The 20,239-nt window shown below is 38.2% G+C and overlaps 1 protein-coding gene across 2 annotated transcripts in view; it reads right to left on the reverse strand.

Moving 5' to 3' along the window:
• The window catches only part of RPS6KA2 (ribosomal protein S6 kinase A2), a 322,442-nt gene that overhangs the window by 258,013 nt on the left and 44,190 nt on the right, over positions 1–20,239 (reverse strand). The window lies entirely within an intron of this gene.

Here is a 20,239-nt window from a genome sequence, read left to right on the forward strand (position 1 = left end):
CACTGACAAAGCACGTACTACATTTCTAAAGAAATCTGCCTGTGTGCATACACAGCAGCATTACTCAGTGTGGATGGCTTTCGTATGTGTATGACAGACAGAAATTTACGGCATTCCTATGAGTAGCAGACTTCTTCACCTTTGTAGCTTCCAGAACAGTTCAAGTGGAAACAAGAACACTGTTTTACACTAGAGCTAGGCCAACGTAAAAGCTGGCCACCGAAGAGCAGGCACCCTCTGCTTCCCTTGTTTACAGGGTGTTTCCACTGCCAGCAGACTGGCATTCATCTGGCACCAAATCATTCCAGAGAGATAAACTGGAAGAAAAACACTGTTTTCAGTTTTGTAAGGTCTTTTGCTGGTTTAACTTCCTGAATCAGTTCACACAGAGGTCTTGCAAGCACTAAAACTGGTTAGAGCACCGGAACCACAGAAATAACGGGAGCACAGAGCCAGGACACAGTGAGGAATGAGACAACTTCCACCCCTCTCTGGCAGCTACCCAGCAGACTGACTATAGGAGAAAAAAAAATCATTGATTTAAAAAAAAAAAAAAAGTTCTTTTGCAAGTTTATGGAGTTAACGTATCATATGAATATTAGACCCAGTCTGAAATGGGCTCATCATCTCTCAGACCTTTTAAATGACAGGCCAAGCAGCCTCTTGTGGGAGACAAACTTCCCTTCAGTTGCAACTGAATCTTTCTATTCTTTCCTGTTCTTGCTGTTGTTGTGGCATGATCAAGCAAAGCGTGAGCTAAAGTAAAAAGGCAAGTTAGAAAAAGTGAGAAAAAGCAGGTGAAAAACAAGACTTTTTCCCATTACTTAAATTTTTTAAATTGACTTTGTATTTTGCCTCCACCAAGAAATAGTGGAAGAAGAATACAAACACAAAGCGACAACTACATCCTTTTTAACAGCAGTGTGTTTTAATCAATGTTTGAAAGGCATTCAAACATTCTGCAGATGGGTGCCAGATAAGCCCATATTTTGCAGAAGGTATGTCATGTATGCCACTTAGAAGCAGGCAGTTCATTTACAAAGCAAGACAACTTAACTGAGAGCAGAAAAGTTACCCTGGAGTAAAACTGTTAGGTTGCAAGTAAGGCCAAGCCACAAGGATTTAGATGGCCTGCTTTGGAGAGATCCAGAGGAACTGTGCTAGATTCAAAAGCCAAGTCATATAAGAAACAAGGCTCGAATACGATAACAATAGATTTAATGACTCAGAACAGAGCGAGACTATGAATTAAAAGGTAACTTTCGAACAACGCAGTGTCTCTGCAATCAATTACAGAAAGGAACTAAGAAAGCCAGAGAAAAATTAAAAGGTGTGAAATAACAAATCAAACTGGATGTGCATATTAGCTAGGAAATGAAGCTGCACATAAGCCAGAAATTGTATACTCTTGTACACACCCTTTTTTCCTGTCCTTCAAAGCCTGGAAGTTCAAGTTAGCCTTTTTTCTAAGCAACACACTCTAGTTCAATCAAAAATTGTTGGACCTTGGAGAGGAATCGCTCAGACAAATCCTATAGTCTCAGTTACACAGGCAGGCAGTCTATTTGTTCATAAAAATTTATCAACCCTTCCTCTCTGTTCGTTTCAGTTGCTTCAAGTGTAGAATTAGCACCTGAGGTGGTAATCTGTGTATTTACATACCTGTATTAGCTTACTATGGGTTTCGGGGGTTAGTTTTTAATGGTAAATTCCAGTTTGAATTCCTTCAAATCCATACTGAGTTTTTTAAACTGAACCTCTTATCCATTTTGCAAACAGTCTTCATTGGCATATTCTTACCTAATAGATGCCTAATAAACAACAGATGCTTAGCTGCCTGTTTGGATACATGTATTATGAACTTAAAATTATCCCAGCCCACTCCTCACATTGTCACCTGTTCACATTGCAGAGATCCTGCTCTCATGCATACAGCCAAACAGTTGGCATTGTATTAATTATGATGTGAGCTGCATGTGATCCCCCAGTGGCCTAGAAGTATCAGCTCATCCTTTTGATTTCTCAGGGCCCTAGACAGATCAGGCAACTCCTGGCAAGCTTCACTATTAAATGTCAGTGACCTGACAGAAGAGTGAGGCACAAATTCAGTACAGCGCCAAATAACGGTGGAGCATTAATGTTGTCCATTTTCCTTCCTCCTCCTAAAAACTCTTGGGCTGCGACACTACACCTCAGAGTCAACAGACAGGAAAAACAAAGCCAGAGGAAAAAGTTGATCTAATTTCAAAGAAACATGAGCTAGTTTTTCATAATTGCAGAACAAATAGCTTGTTTGCCAGTCACAATCCAGCATACAGGCAGAAGCTTGGATGTCTATCATATGAATAGCTGATAAGCAATTTTAAGATCATCTCACCCCACTCCCTCACAAGACTTTCATCCAGAATAAACAGTTCTCAGGCACCTGCAAGGTAGATTTATGCAAACTAAACTGCTTCCAAAAAAAAAAAAAAAAAAAAAAAAAAAAAAAAAACCCACCTTCCATCCAGGTCCTAAACATACACATCAAAGCTACATTAAAATTACAGTGCCTTCAAGCCCAAAACAGCAACCCCATGTACATCACCTGCCTCCCCCAGAGCTGGACAACCCTACCGGCATTTGTCAGGAAAAACACTAGCTGTGAACAGACCAGACAGCAGCACCTCCAGACTGTACGAATGTGGAGCCAAGACGGGCTTTGGCACTCTGGGCAGCCACTAACCCGTGCCCCAGAGATGCAGAAGGCTTCCTAGGAGGATTTAGGCAAGGCCTAACACAAGGACAGGTTAGATGTATGGCAACATCAGGACAGGCTGAGGGCAAGCTGCCTGCAAAGGTGCTGGGTCACAGGGCATCTCCCTAAATACACCAGTGCCCCCCCGAGCACTCTAGTGGGTCCAGTGCAAACAGTCAAGGCAGCTCTTTGAGCAAGAGACTCTTCCTGATGCTGCGTGGAACTTGAGCTTGCATCTTAAATCAGAGTTTCACCACTTCTGCCCAGAAATGAGATAAATGCCCCAATCCTCAGCACTGCACACGTTAAAAAAAAAAAAAACCTAAACAGTCTGCAAAACCAGCATTAAAAAGCAAACTCCTAACCATTAACATTTAATCACTGACATGAATTCTTCTGAGAAAATGGTACTTCTCCACTTTCCCAACAATTTTAGTAAAACATACCATTTGATTTTCCCCACAGTGAAATTACTTCTAGTCTGGAGCGTAATTTATACTGTAAAAGATTCTATTGGACTGCAGAGGTAATAGGGCAGAAAGATTTTTATTTAATTTTCTGAGGGAAAACCCTTGCCTGTGTTCACTGAATTGTTTAGGAGAAGTCAAACTATCTAATAGTAATATACAAAGAAATATGGGAAACTTCCACTACAGAATAACCCCATTGACCAACACCACGGATTAACAATGGGCAGGGAGGACTGATGAAAGCTGACCCTTTTTCTTTCCTTCTATAGCATCAGCAAGCAGAAATGCATTTTAAATGAGCTTGTCTGAAAAAAGGTATTAAACAATATATTGCATAAGTGTCAATTACTTCAGAATCAAACTTGCAAGTGCTGCCAATCTTAATATGTGGAGCTATACTAGTCTGAAAGATGTGGCTATTATAGAGCAAGCAGGAGGATTATTTTAACAGTGAGAACAGATTAATTTCTAGTTCTCTTGTAGTGGATAATACTAAAACAAAACCCACAATGAATATGATTGAGGATTGTGGGATACAAATAGTGATTGTTATGGTTTCAAACACAGTTGGTACAGTAAAAATAACACTAATGTAAAAAAGTCTGCATAATGGGTACTTTTGAAAATCGGGGATATAGATACATCGTGTGTGGGCACATTTCTGCCACAGCAGCAGAAAAGTTCTGAAAAGGGTGGTGATGCCTAATAAATTCATTACACTTTGAGAATATATAGAAAGAGAAGAAAATTAGTTCAAATCAACCAATCCATCCATAAATGAATCAATGGCATATCAAAACTTTTCAGTAAAGAATTTTGTATGCTCATCAGTGAAAATCTGATTATCCTGGTAGGTCAATGGTTAAGTAAACTGATACAGAACATTTCAAAAGAACGAGGTAGAACAGAATTTCATCATTTATATTTTGTCTGTTCATATATATTTGAAAACTTTGATTAGCATGGTGTATTATACCAAAACATAAAAAGGAAAAAGGAAAATATAACAGAAAAAAACCTCTGCATAGGTTCTTTTCAAAGATGACTTTCAACATACCTATGTGCATAACTAGAAAACATGTCAGAAAAGGGACTCTTATGTAATTGTTGGATTTTACTTAATATTTAAAATAGGTACAGACATTCGTTATTTCGCATGCTTGTTTCGGTAGCACAAATCTGAGAAAAAAAGAAATATTTACCTTATTCCTAGAATTTCTCTACTGTTGTGACTTGAAATCCACTTCTCTTCTCAGCTGAAATACCTATGTTAGCCAAATATTATATTCCTTAGTGTTTACCCAGCACTCTGCTAGCATTAAATTTTTCAATGAGATGGCTTCCTGAAAAAAAAAGGTTTTTCAAAATAAGTAATAAAAAAGAACAACTGCTTTGTTCTAGGTGCACTCTAAATAAGCAGACACACAAAAGTGAAAGCCCCACTGCACATACTGCTGACAGACACTGATGAACTCTTGGAGGAAGAGCACGGAAAACAAATATAAGTGTCAGACATCGAGGCTGTCTATTCCTCAACAGCAAAGCATCAAACCCCAAAACACTCGATACATACAGAGGAAGATTATAGTGATTCCAGAAATAAGAGCTTGCTATGCAGATGAAGAAAATCAGTGATGAAGAAAAGGAGAACACTGTAAAGCTCTTGGCTGCTGCTCAGTCCTATAAAACCAGCAAGAGACACAGTTCTGCAGGGACTTCTTTCATCACCTTCCAGTGCTTGGCTTTGCTATGGGAAGTGACATCAAATCAATGAAGCTTGGAAGCCAAATTAAGCAGCTTACAAAACTCCACAAAGTTAAACAACAGAAAGAAAGAACACCTCAGAAGAGAGTAGCATTTTCTTTTGTGTTTAAAACAAAACAAAACACACTCACATACACCCTCACTCAGACAACAGTTTCCTCCTCCCCTCACCCTGCTTCAGGAAAAAGATGATTTCCTAGAGGATTTAGCACCCAAAACTTTGCATTAAGTAGCAACTTAAGGCTCATTTTTAATCAAAGATCAATATGGGAACTGTAAGAGTAAAGCAAGCTAGCTATCTCATAATATGCAGCAAATTATTATCCAAATAGTGCTACAGGGACAAAATAAAAAAACAAACAAAGATGTTAACATACCAGAAGAGCATAAGATGCCATGGTTTTATTGTGACTTTATACTTCTAGGTGATGTTCCTACATTAATTCTTCAGAAGTCATCATTACTTTTTTTTCCCCTCACCAGGGGTCACCCTCTCCGTTGACTGGCTACTAATTCTGTTCAGAAAATTTGGTCTGCCTAAACAATACTTTCAGCTCTGCATAGTTGTAGCATTGTTTTTTTTTTTTTCCTATAAATAACAGCTTTCATGCAAATGAATCTCATTGTACGCTTCAATCAAATTTTATTCATTGTACTTTATATCTATGATGGCCTAGATCCCCAGCTGCAATAAATCAGTGTCACTCTTCTGCAAATTGAAGACTGTGTGCATGTGAACATTTTCACTCCAGCTGCCACACAGCCATTTCTGAACTGGAAAATTGTAGAGTGCTTAGTCACCCCCTGAACTCAGGTCAATAACTTAAGAATATTACATCAAAATAAGACCACAGAAAATTCAAAGAATAAACAAGTCAATCCATGTCATTGTGTGTGAACAATCTAGACATCAATCCACATGCTTAGTTTTGCACAATATAAGTAGTTGCTTAAAAAGGAGGAGACCAGAGTATGTAAGTTATGAGGGGAGAATTCTGCCCAGGTTAGCCTATGGGAAACAGAAGCTATAATCTTATCGCTAAAAAAAGTCGGAAACCACCAATTACAACATAACATTCATTCCCTGAGATTAGAAAACACTGATTCATCTGCCCCCACTGCTGTGCCTACATTAGCATTTTGTTTCAGAGCAGTAATGCGATTATGAAGCAAATCCTCCCATCATCCATACTAATTCATGGTGATTTAGATCACCCAGTGATCTTGGTGCATGTATACATATTCCTTTCAGAGGAAACTAAACTGTAGTATCTTCTCCAGCTGTGCACAGAACACGTTTCAGTCCTTAAGAAGAACATTAGTGTTTGAACAAGGGACTGGTCCTTTGGACCACACAAAATACTGCTTTCCTTGGTAGTTGTCTTGAACTGCATAAAAAGGGACATAAAGCTGATGACAGACCACTGTAAAAATCTGAATACGATTTTTCAAAGAGAATTACCTGTAAAAAATCCATTTTTCACACTGTCTGAAAAAAGTGTCTAGAAATATTAACAGGGTAGGAGAACGAAATCTTTTATAACTATATCTGATCTTAAGCATGAGACTGAGAGCTGTTAAATACTGCAACAGCTACAAGACCATTTCATCACCATCCGGGGAGGTGGGGGGGCTGGGGTGGAACAAGCCTTCTTGCACTCATTTTTTTCTGCTATCTTTACTAGCTGATTAGATTCCTGGAAGTTCACTCAGCAAATATTTAATGTTATTAGTCATCAACAAATAAACCAAATAGATCAAACTGCTACATCAACCTCGTACATCAAGTCAGCAGCACATCTGGAAAGCTTGTCATCAGCTCTGATCGTTAATGCCTCAAACCCCTACTTCTCTATACATCACAAACCCAAGCTCAGGGTGTTAATGTATATTTTTCAGCATTCTCAACAATACAATTGAGAGAGAAGAAAAGCATAATAACAGAGAGTAATGGAGGAAACTATTACTCTAATAAATGAAATAAAGGGTTAAGTGGGCTATGGGAGAATCATAGAAACGGTTTAGATGCATCAGTACAAGCACTGCTAAGATATATAAACACTTTATGCATGTAAGTCTCAATGTCAAAACAAAATAGGTGAGCTAGAGGCATGGGAGAGGGCAGGGAACCAATCTTTGGAGTAGATTTAAAAGCTTGTAACCATATTTTTGGAGACCTATTTTGATTCCCGTATTTTCCCAGCCACTACTACTAAGAATAGGAATATCTAAATTCTGAAGAATAGCCAGTTATAACTTCCCTGCTTCTGGGGCTGCAATAGTATCTGTCAGCACTTCCTTCAGTCCAGTCCCTTTAGATTGGCACTACAGTTCTAAGTCACAGACTAGCTGGAAAAGCCAGCAAAATCAATAGGGTATTTTTTTACATGGCGCTATGTCTTTGATCCTCTGATTTTTAATTTTCCATGAAAAATCTGAGGTGTATTCATTAAAAAACAAAGTAAAAAAAAAAGCTAAGAACTTTCCATTGTCTGTTTTTCCCATATCATGCCACTTGTTTTCAATCTTCATTTCCTTTTCACACTTTACCATACATCAATAGGTCCCCAAAACAGTCCAACTTGAGCAAGAGAAAAAAACTGGAAAATAGATTGTCTGCTTTATAAATACAAGGCAGTTCTGAGGGCAACCATTGACAGAAATAAGATATCCATTTAGATAAAAGAAGCATGTTCAGTCTTTGTTAATGAAAAACAATACAGGCTTAAAAGCTTCTCTGCATTTAATATTAAATCCCTTAATATTAAGTCCTTGCTACTCCAAGTCATTCATATGTACAAAATTAATGCTTCTTATTGCTCTTCCTAACTTCATATATAAGACATCTCACTAGATATTGACTGCTTCCAGCTGCATGAAAGCCTTTTATTTATTTTTGATTTTTTTTTAATCTCTACTGCAACATATCAAAGCTCAAATGATCAAAAGTCCAGAATGAGGCTGAGAGCACCAGTTAAGTAAACGAACCATCTAATTTCAAAAATCTGGGTAAGGCTTTAAGAAGTTCTCATTATCACTTGTCAGGGCTGTTGGGAGAAGATGAAAAGACGTTTCATCAATTTGTTTCAGTATTAATACTGTTCCCTCACCCCCACCCCCACAAAAAAAATCAGCTAAATCATTTATGCCCATTCTCACTGTTGATAAAGCAATCAGGTGGATTAAACAGCACACCATCTGTCTGTCTGAACAAGTTGTGGTGGTAATACTGCTAAAGTTTAGAAGGAGCTATCTGGACCTAAATCAGGGCTGCAAAGAATAAATGAAAGCTCATGAAGCTAAACTGTAACTAAAGCTGATTTTTAATTAATTTGTATTCCCAATGAAGCATCTGAGGTTTCCACTGTAAGGACACTTTGCCTATACCTCAATATACCCCCATACCCTCTCACTTCCCAATGTGATGAAAGGTTTTGAGGTACATAACCATCTTTTGAAAACAAAACTCATTTAACAGTAAACGCAGAGACCAGTGAACGAAGAACAAAGTGTGCATGTGAGAAGACATACAACCGCGTCTAGGTATAACTGAGGAATCCTTCCAATTCCTTGCTCTAAGCGGAGGGCTTGGTTTTACCGCATGCTTGTCTTGAGAAATATTTCTAAGTGGCAGGGTGGAATGGGAAAGGCACAGAATGAGATGAGGCCATGGTAAGACAAACTGTCTTTTCAGGAGACAGATCATTATTGACCTTCTATTTCTAATATTTTTTGGTGAAGAATATCAAACTCTAAGTAAAGAGCCCTAGCACACTACTAGTAAAGAGATGATATACACGCAGATAGTTTGCTTTTTCCCAGCAAGCTACAAATTTTCCTGTTTTCATAAGTCTCTATGCTTGACTGAACATGAACTAGATAATCTGTTTCTTTCTATCATTTGAAATAATATGTTTGCATTCCTTGCACTGTCCAAAGTAACAGTTCCTTGAGGAAACCTAAGGCAGAGGACAAGAAGGAAGAGATAGAAGAGGGATGTCTTCAAGACACTGATATTTTGGTCAAAGAGAAGAAGGAGAAAAAAAAAAACACAACACACAAATGAGGTGTAGTATAGTTTCTGAAAAGTGCCAGCAGGGTGCAAGCAACACTGCAAGGCTAAACCTCATGCTTATGACCATGCTCCACATGCTGATTTTGGTGCTCTTTCAAAGGATTATCCACAATCACATAGATTAGTGTGGGTTTAAAAGGAATTAAAGGGATTTTGTGTGTTTCTGTACTCTTCACTCTGTTCAATTCAGTTAATGTGAAACATTACCCCATTGCTGACCTCAACTAACTGCCTACAGCTATGGGTCACTTCCAGTTTGCATTTTTGTTATTTACAAAGCTGAACAAACATTAGAAGCTTCTCACAGTACTAAAAGGTCCAAATCTGAAAAGACTCTCCAAATGAAGCAAACAGGCAAATTCAGTTATTTTATCTTATCATATGTTACAGTTCCTATAATACAGTTTACACAAAGTAAACTTTTTGTTGCCACAGTTATCATTGTATTTCCATCTAGCCTAGTTTCAACCTAACTGCACCTTAAGGACTAAACTTTGTCATAAGCCCCTTTTCCACATCCTAAAAAAAAAAAATAATAATAATAATAATAATAATAATAAAATCTAATCTTGGAGTTAAAAGACAATGAGTATCTGTTTTTTCACAACAAGCCTTTCACAGAGAATGTAAGAGAGGAAAATTAGAAAGTCACCCATCTGTAAATGCTGGTTCTCAAATCGGCTTGTAGGATTCCAGACTAAACTTCTTAATTAAAATATACATATATAGATCCTTCTAGAATGACGCAGGCTGGGAGGGTTTGTAAAGCAATAGTGAGCAAAAGCATTAACTTCCCTTCTCCATTTGCAGTCTGCCTAGTATCTGTCAGTATGAGAAATGACAGCTCACAATCAGAAGGCTATATGAATGGCCGTCACTTGAATCAGTTCCTTACAACAACTCACAGATGCTCCCTCATACCTTCATTTTCACTTTCCCCCAAAAAGACATCCATCCCCTCTCAGGTCACCCTATTTTCCAACTCAATCCTCTGAATTTACCTTATCACTCATTCTTGAAGCCAGCTGCCTAGATCTCTCCTTTCCACCTTTTTCTGCTACTCCTATGTCTTTTTGAACGGACACTTTAGGTCTGTCACCCATATCTCTCTGATAGCTCTTCCATCCCATCCTCACTGTATTCTCCTACTTTTCTCCTTTCTGACAGTCTAAGTTAATTTCCATAAATACTAGCTGTTTCTGTAAGAAACACTGCTGCCCAGAGAGCCTGGGTGGGGATGCTTTGCCCTCTCACTCCCTTGGCATACATGCAAAATTGAAAAAGGAATGATTAGCCTGGTTTGAGGCCAGTTTGCTCAGCTGTTTCATGCCACTCTGCCCCATGCTGCCATGGAAACCATGGCCAAAAACAAGACCCAGACATTTTATTCAGCAGACCACTTGCATTTTTCCCCCTTAACTAGCTGTCCATCAGACTGGTTGCAGATCTAACCCTGCTAGTTGTCAGCAATTGTTTGAGACAAACATCTGTTATTCTGTCTCAGCATCTCTCCTAAGGATACTCACTGAACTGCAAAGTGGCTTTCATATTCACATACGTGCATGCGCACAGCATACTGAGTATCTAGCATTCATTAGTGCTAATATTGAATAAGTGGTTGGATCAGGTGTTAACCAGTAAATAAAAAAATTTTTTTCAGGCCTATCAGTAACTACATGCCATTTAAGACCCAAGAATTGTATATACCCCGATCAGAAGCAGAAATAAGCATGCTGAAGTCTAATGGAAGAGCTGATAAAACACACATGACAAGCTGCCACTGAATCACATGAATAGCACTTGTAAAGTTTCCATCATGGACTATAATTATTTATTTGCTTTCCTGTTTTCTCCATGGTAGCTACAAGTTGAGATTTCATTACTAAACTGAATCTATATTCTCCTGCCAAAAAAAAAAAAAAAACACATTGACACCGTAAAATCAGACGTTCACAACAAATTTCTGAAAATGCAAATATTCAACAACTTTGACATCTTTTCTCAATTTTATTTCCCCAGCAGCTGATGGAAGTGCCTTAAGTTTCATGATCATTCCATAGATTGATTAATATTATGATTGAAAGTTTTGAATGCTGTGCCTGAGATGCTGGAAATACTTTTCATTTCTTCCTAAAGTTGTGGACATGGTGAACTGAGGAGGAGGAAAAGCCTGGAAGTAGTGTACTCATTTAACAGTGTTTGTTCAAGGTCTGCTGACAACAGACTGGTCTTATGCAGTTCAAGAAACAGCTTCCCAGGCCAGCTCTCTTCCAAAAAGGTTTAAAAAAAAAAAAAAAAAAAAAATCAAACCTAAAGTATTAGAAAAGTCTCCACACACATCCCCTTTTGATTAAGTAACTACAAAACCGTAGTAACAGAGGTTTGTCCCCCTTTTCTTGACCTTTCCATCCTGTATCGTCACTTCTTTCAGTGCAACACACCTGAAATTAGATCAAGCTTTTCAACACAGAGACTTGTAAGATGCCAACTGTACCTTATTGTACACTGAAATAATAAAAGCCACTAACTGTGGTTTTATCAAATTTCTAGTAAAACACGTAAGGACTGAGACAAACACTTGTCTTAGGTAACCAGTTTTATTCTCTGCAACAGCTGACTACTCATCCCCTCAAAAGATGTTCTGCTGAAAGGCCAGCTTTGGCAGCAAGCTCTCTGGCAGCTAGGAAAAAATCACAGGCTTGTTGCCTTGGATCTTCATAAGTGGGCAACAAACACAGCTGCATAGAAGCAGGGCTTGTCTATCTTTCAAATGGGTTGCTTTCTACACTTGAATTAGTATTTGATTGTAATGAAAAAGACTAAGTTGAACAGTTCAGCTGCAACTTTTAAGAGGATAAGGTTATTGAAAATGCTCTTTTGATGCAAGATTGGTACTCTATATGTGTTAAACCAGAATGCCATTCAAGAAGAAAAGGGTTAAATTTGCATTCTATTCCAACATCACATAGAAAGTCAAAGATGGAACCAGCAAAAAAACCCAACTTTCTTAGACTTACCTCTGTTTTCTTTTGCAATTTCTCTTTTTATTGGAAGGTCTCTTACTAGCATCTTCAGCTATCTCATAGATGTTTTATAACATTTGATAAATAACGTAGCCTATTGTTACCCCAAAAGCTGAAATAATGAAGCAATAGCTTTTGTCAGAATTCAAAGCACTAGAAAACCTTCAGATTTCCACAGAAAATAAAAGTTTTAGTGACAGATACTTCTTTCCTGTTACTGTTGCTGCTTATTTTTTTCACCGGGGCGGGGGGGGGGGGGGGGGGGGGGAAGGTTACTTTTGTAAGTAGGTATCAGCCCCTGGGTTTGAGTTGCTAGTTCTCTTCAGAATACATGGGAGGATTTGCAATTCTACATCGTAAGATGATTCAGACATATCAATACTAGAGGTTCAATTCTTAATGTACAATTGCACATACTCACAATATCTCTTATGAATGCGTGCATATATAGGTGCAAGGCTGCGTGAATCCGCAGCTCTTTGAATTGATAGGAACTTTTACTTTTTTTTTTTCCTTTTTTAATGCTTTCATGAATAGCTCATTTTTCCCCCGCATAACCATGCAATTTCTATTGTCTTCTGTTAAATAAAAGAAAAAAAAAACAAAAACCCCTGTTACTCCCTGAACCAATAAGTGGCAAAAAATGATTTTTTTCTAGTCAGTTTTCATTCTGATTACTATAGCTGTTAATTTTGGACTAAGAGTTCTCTCTTTCCAACCAGACTCAAGCCTGAGACACAGTGGATGCCTTCCATGTTAGCTGGCTGTTCCTTGGGGAGGCTCCCATGGCTGCAAGATCATCTCCTTGACTTTCAGAGCTGAACAATGCATTCTGTTCAAGCCTCCAGATATTCCCCTTGAGATGAAATTTAAATAAATGCTCTTCTTCCTTTTTATTAAGAAGCTTAAGCAAAAGCCAGAAAGTCTGAAGCACCTGCTTTGGGCATTTCAATCTAGGGAAATACACCTTTATTTTCTGGGCCTACAGGTACATTTGAGTGAGCAGCTGAGAAGAAAAATCAATTCCTCCCGCACCGTACAGGGCTTCCTTTTATCCCTGGAGGAAAAAAAATGTTCAGATGTCAGACAAAGCAGGATAGGAACGGGAGAATAAAAGGGAGCCAAAGCCTATCAGAATCCTCTCATGAAAAATAATGTTCTGCTTGCTGCATCAGCCTTCCACACAAATACAGTGCAAACACCTTACAAATAATATCTAAGAATTACACTGAATAAGTAGGCTCACCTGAGCTCTTGATTTTGAAAACCTAGATTCACTTCCCATTTTTCTGACTTGAATTTCTTGCAAAGATACATTTAAATAGGTATAAGCACTATAGACCTAAAAAAGCCAGCAAATAAATAAAAAAAGAACATATCATGAAATATTGCTATATGGTATACTGAAATCCAGAGAACGTCCAGTGAAATTCTAAACCATTTGTGGAAGAGAAAAACATTTCATACAGGAAAGAAAAGGACTAACTCCCCGCCCCCTTTTTTAAGAAGTCAATCATTTGGCTTGTACAGGCTCATTTCAAACAGTGTCAACAATGGATTGAGAAGACAAAAACAACCCCGATCACCTAGAACAAGAAATATATTTTTAAAATATCTGTAGGATTTTTAGTGCAGTAGTTTTTCAGGAGTGGGAAATGCAGTGCAACATAATGGGAGGAAAAAAAAAAGCAGCACGGAATAATAGTAACTAAAGAGATTCCAAAGAGATAGGTGAAAAGCCACAATAAAATCAATTCACTGTTTCTATGTTACTTACATACAACAGTCAGAAGGGGCAGAGTGAGGAGAGGGGAGAGAAGACACCTCCTAATCTTATAGCACCTGCTCCAGCTTACTTCTCTGAAAGCAATATCATCTGATATCCAGAGCACTCTTTAGCAAAGAAAAGACTTCACTAGAAAATTTTGTGGGAAAAGAAAAAAAATAAAACAAAAAAACTAACCATGGTTTCAATCTAAAGACTAGCACTGTATCTCAATGATAACACTTCCACATGTCTATCTGATTCTAGTATCATTATGTAGAAAAGGATTGGCAATCCATTTTAACACTCAATTGCTTGTAAGTCCATTACAGACTGTATTAAGACTTGCCCTTCCCTCAGCCCTGCCTACTTCCTGTGAAGTTTTAAAGATTGTACAACATTGTAATGTTCAGTCCCTCAATCCTACTGCACACACCAGCCCACTAACTTTTCCTACATGCCAGTGAGCAGCAGCTAATACCTACATGGAAGGGGTTTAACTGCTCACTCTGGAATAGGTACCATTTTCACCCTGTCACTTCTCTCAAGAACCTGTGAGCAGAGCCGAAAGCAAATAACCTCCTGTGGAAAAGAACTCAGTTTCCGTTTCCAATTGGCCAAAAATATGGGTTTCCTTTAAGGACATGTCAGGTTGGGTTGACTCCATGCCAGTCAAAAACTAAAACAATGTATTTAAAACAAGATTTGTTAAGGGAAAAAAGTCAAATTAAATGCAAAATAACCAGTCTATATTGCAAATCTCACTTAACTATCATCAGGAATTCAGATTAAAGAAGATCCACCCTGAATTAGTGCTAATAAAGCAAGTTTTGCATTTTAGAGTTTACTTTCTTCTTTTATACCTCTCCACAACCCTCATGACATTGCCCTTTTCAGGCAGTTTGTCTGACATAATCTTGTCCCTAAGAAACCTACTGTTTGACTTGGGCCAAAGAAAGAACCCAAAACATCCCTATTAGATCTCAAGTGTTGTTTCTTATAACCACTTACTTTTCTGCACCTCTGAACACATCTTTAGGAAACCAGTCCAGTTTTAGAAATAGAGGTTAGATCTACGCAGTACATTCTTTGGAATTCTTTAATCCTAGTGTATATGTTAGGTTACAGATGCACTGTAAGTAATGATTATTATTACTTTTGACAAAATCATTCTGCTTGGTACAGTAAACCATCTAGACAGAGATGAAATACAGACCTGTTGATGGGGGAGCTAGAAAGCAACATATAAACATATCAAAGTATGAGAGTTACTTTTTCAGGTTAAATTAGCCCATGCTGAGCTGAGATAATAGCTAGTATAAAGTATATATTTATTATTCTCAAGAAAATGTGGGGTATATGCTTAGAATTTCTCCAAGACCCACCTAATTTGGTAGCTTGCATGTAATTTCATCTAACTTAAGAGGGGAGAAAAAAACAAGCAAAGACAGACAGTTACGCCTGCATGATATCTGGAAACATACAGGTAGCTACCTTCACTGCATGACTCATATCTTCCTCTATATAGTAGCACCAGAAGTCATTGAGAAGAGATCTGTGCCAGACTTGCGGCTTTTGCTTCCTGAGTTTCAAAAGGAAAAACCTGCATCTTTCTCCCTTTTAAAAGCAACTTCTGGAGGTCAGCACTGGCTGCTAGGAAAAGATGCTATATCGCACTTGAAAGCTACAAAAGATGGAACTTGCCAGTGCTAACACCTAGCGGACTCAGTAAGGCAAGCAGAAAAGAATTACAAGACTGCAAAAGTCATATGGGGTATACCTGCTGCACACACATCTGATACCCACATTCACGGAGATGCAACTGAAGAAATGGAAGACCACATGAATTTGAGTCAGAAGGTAAAGGCAGATATCACACTACAAAAATCGTGAGAAAAATTTAATCTGGCCTGAATGATATTCAGAATACCGGAGCAGCTACTGACAGGAAGGGTGGCTTGTGCCTGCAGCAGAAGGTGCACAGCACGCACACTTTGCTGTTAGCTTCAGAGCTGAATCCTGGCTATAGACAAAGGAAATAGGAAAATCACCCCAAAACAAGTCAGAGAATATAGAGATGACACTGCAGCATAGGACACAACCTGAGGATTTAGTAGAGAAAGAGGATACAGTCATTTATGTGAAGAAAACGGTGTTCCATTTTTTAAAAATACACCCTTTGAATTGTAATGAAAGCGGAAGGGGCAATAAACCTGACAGAAAGATGAAGACACTGAGCCACTAGCATGCTCTTAGGGGAGAAACACATGAAGAAAATGGTAGCTTAAGACGGTGCCTTAAATTCAGCAGTGAAATGAACTTTCTCCTAAAAGAGGAAGCAATTTTTCCAAAATAACCTACATCCTAACACAGGCAAGAAGATAAATAAGGAGTGAGTCAAATTCCACACATCTTCACAGAAAGGCTTTAGTACTGAATGATGACAAGATGTTTGGATTTTGATAAACAGTTTGCTAAAGTAAAAATCTTACAATACCTCTATACTCACTGTACACCGGAAGAGTAACTATTCAGTAATTAAGACTGAATCTTATGGCATTCAAAGGACCTTATATGCTGCAATGCAGACAAATTTTAAGTTCAGTAACTATAGCATATACTTCAGTAGCGGCTTAACAAGCCCCTGAGGGATCCTCATTTCATTCATGTATTACCCCACCTTCAACATATTACCTCTCTTAGAGCAAATCTAGTAAGCTTTCACTTTTACTGAACAGACACATTATACCATGAAGTATATTTTGCTCCTGCATTCATCAATTCCTGTTTTATTAACCAACACTTTTGAAAATTCACTCGCCACATGACTCAATCAATGTGACTCAATCTAGAATGGACTGTAGATTGTGATCTTGAAGATCAGTAGATATTTACTTAAAGAAATTAATTTCATTTTACTGTTAAAATTCAGCTTGGCTTGTTGGAACCCATTAACATGATAATGACATGGATATTTCTGATTACTAAACACTGAAATAGAGATGACAAGTTTTATTACCTGCAACTATAAAAAGAGTCCAAAGCATACAAAGAAAACCTCTATTAGACAACAGACCTCATGTGAAAGGGTCAGATTCTCCATATCTGTTATAATAAAACAACCAGAGTAACACGTCATCTTTGGTGTAAAATTGGTGATAAGCAGAAACTGACTCTGACAGAAAGAGGTGCTTAAGTCAGCCCTACAGCAAATGCAAAATACAAGACCACAAGACATTAGCAGCATCTCACAGAGAATATCTTATTTAAATAAAAGCGGAGGAGGGGGAACGACACAGGAGAACAACTAATTTTTAGTAAATACATTCTATAATGAAGCCATCTAGGCCATCTTGCTTTGAAGTAGGGGAAAAAATGAGATATTAGATTGATTCATTAGCTATTCAAAGCTGGAATGATAGAGCCATATACCTCCATTCAGACAAGATTCCCCAAAGTCCTGAACAAGCAGGCCCACTTGCTTCCACCAACATTTACCACTAACTATTCCCAGAAAAGTTGGAATAAAGCTAAGCTTCTCGGAGGGCGAAAGGAAAGCAGAGGAATGGACTTACCAGAATCATCCCTACGATCATATCTGAAGTCTCGGAACTTGACACCCCCCCTCATCTGACCTGCAGAAAATCACCCAAGACCCAAAGCACTCATTAAAATAACTTCATCACCCATGACCAATTTGAAATGAAGACATGTAACAGAGCTTTTACAGTCCCTCCGTGAGCTTTGTTACAAACAGAACTCTCATAAGCACAGTTTCCAACACCACAGTGAGCAAAATGATATTATGTGGAACTGCATAGGCCTATGACTCATGGGGATAAGAGGGAGCAAACAATCCCCAGGCATCTGCAGGAGAAATCAAGGATGGAGGCACAAAACCACTTGTAAACACATCTGAAAACACCGTCATTATCCTCCTTACTTATCTCAGTTTTCTCATAGCTGTTATTTACAAAGCACAAGTACTCCAATTGCTCCATTCTTTTACAAGTCTGTAAAAGAATGAAACTGAAAAGGTAGATATTCTTTTCTCCGATAGGCTTTTTTTTCCAACAAGAGCATCCCTTCACTGATGTTCACTCCTGTAGTACTTTATAGGAAACTGAGGCAGATGCAAAGAATCTGGCAGGTACTTCTAATGATCTGATGCAAACTCTGATGGGAAAACTGAAACAGACCATAGCAAAATATTCTGTAAGATATTCCAGCATGCTAAGAAGATTGCTGAGAAAGTGAGCTACAAAGACTTCAGATGTTGCAAGAGCTGCCCTCTCTGACAGTCTCTCTCCTGAAAGAGGAAAGTCCAGCTCTGAAAAGGTATAGAGCCCTGAAAATGCACCAAAACAAACAGAAGGAAGTTCCAATGGAAACTAGAAATGATATAGTATTCTCACAAGTCTCTGCCCTTTTGCCAGGCAGAACCGTTGAAATGAAATGTCTTTCAGAAGTAAATAACTGGCAAGAGAATCATGCACAAAAAAAGAATACATAAAACAACCTCAAAGATTTTTAAATATCAGAGCAGTGCAACTTCATCTCCCTTGCATGTTACATCACTCTTAAAAGCATGAGGCCAAAGATCTTTCTCAGCAAAGACAGGTCAGAAATTTGCTTCCTCCAGGGATCGTAAAGAATAGCCCCAAATAGAGATACTCGATGCTTGAAACAATTTCTCATTCTCAGTACCTCTGACCCGAGGAGTTCAGTCCTACTTGTTTTAAAAGGCAGGAACTGCTCTTTTCTCCCAAGTTTGAAGGATGCTGCTTTCACCCTGCTCCCAAATTTCACCTGGAGAAGAGACAGGAGCAAGTAAAGACAGAGAGGAGAGGAAGGGAAACTATGCAATAACAAGGACTTTTCCATTGAAGTTTTTTTCCATATATCTCATTTCACAAAAGAAAATTACAATGAACAAACTAAAAGTTGGGGATGTTGCAGCCCAGAACGCAGACACATTCAACCAAAATAACAGAACAAAGCTTGAAACAGTACCTCAATCTAATCGCTTGCAGCCCGCTGCCCTAATCCCTGCCTCTCATTTGGAATCCACAAACCCTATAAAAATTAGGTGAACTTAATATAGCTTTATTGCAAGACCAACAATTACACTACTGTTGTACCTCCCAAAATCCCTGGATCAGCACAGTCATCAGTGTTTAGGCTCCAAGCCTTCAGAACAATTCCCAGCTACTGAGTAGAGCTAGTGACTGTTACAGACTTCAACAGTATGAAGGTGGACTTGCAATTTGGTAGAAATGGCCATCCTGCTGCACACTAGTACTCTTTACCACAGTTGCACATAGCACTCAAACAATATTCTGTAAAACAGCAGATTTAAGTAAGTGTGCAGGGTCTTTATTTTTGAACTTCTGTATGCTCACACATGCTCCTGCAAGTTTAACTTGCATCTAATAAAAATGGATAGTAACATTTTTAAGTGCAGATGTGCAACATGACTATGCATAAAATACTCTTTATACCTTACAGTAGTTGAAGTTCCTTCTTTTCCCTCCCCAGTCTGTCCAAGTTTATCCAATGAATCCTATGAATAACACTATAAATTATGGTACCAATTCAGAAATGCTTCCATTTCTGATTCATGTACAGAACTAAGCATAGCCAAAGAGATAACCAAAGAAACAGTCAAACATTAAGTACTAAGGAAAAAAGTTGAAGCCTCCATAAAAATAGTTTTGTTGCTTGTACAATCAACTCTCCGTTATCCCAAATACAATGTTAGGAGGCTAGACAGTTGAAATCCTCACTTACACATGTTGTTTCAAGCACTAAACTCATGAAGGACTTTCTGACATCCCAGTAAGAGTCAGGAAAAGCCTGGGCTGTTAACTCATAGCCAGCAGGAAATCAAGGCATTACAGCTCTAAAGCAACTCTGTCATAAAAATCATCATATGCAAACATCACATAACTGGAACAGTAACTGATCCCAAGGTTAAAAAAGAACACTAGCAGAGGAGGCAGCACAAGTAAGAGGACTCAGAGTCAACTGACAACACATATACTGTGCTGGCATTAACAATCTGTAAAAGGCTATTTTCACCAGAATTCATAATTCACTGAAACATACTATTATTAGCAATTGATTGCTTTCTAGAATTGCAGATTATTTGCTAAAGAAGATAAAGAAAAAGAGAGAGATTGAGTATAACAGACCAAAGCTTTGGAAGAAATGTATCAAACAGCCAGGAAATGAAGAATGAAACTGCAATATATTAAATAAAAAACAAAAAAAAAGGAGGCAGAGGAGGACACATTACTACTACTATTCAAGATATGCAAGAAACAAATAGTGGTGCTGGAAGCAAATTAACTCACTTATACAAGATACTCATGAATCATTTATGAAGCTGGTGAGAGCTGATAT

The sequence above is a fragment of the Dromaius novaehollandiae genome, chromosome 3 (assembly GCF_036370855.1).
Source record: "Dromaius novaehollandiae isolate bDroNov1 chromosome 3, bDroNov1.hap1, whole genome shotgun sequence".
NCBI classification, from domain to species: Eukaryota; Metazoa; Chordata; class Aves; order Casuariiformes; family Dromaiidae; genus Dromaius; species Dromaius novaehollandiae.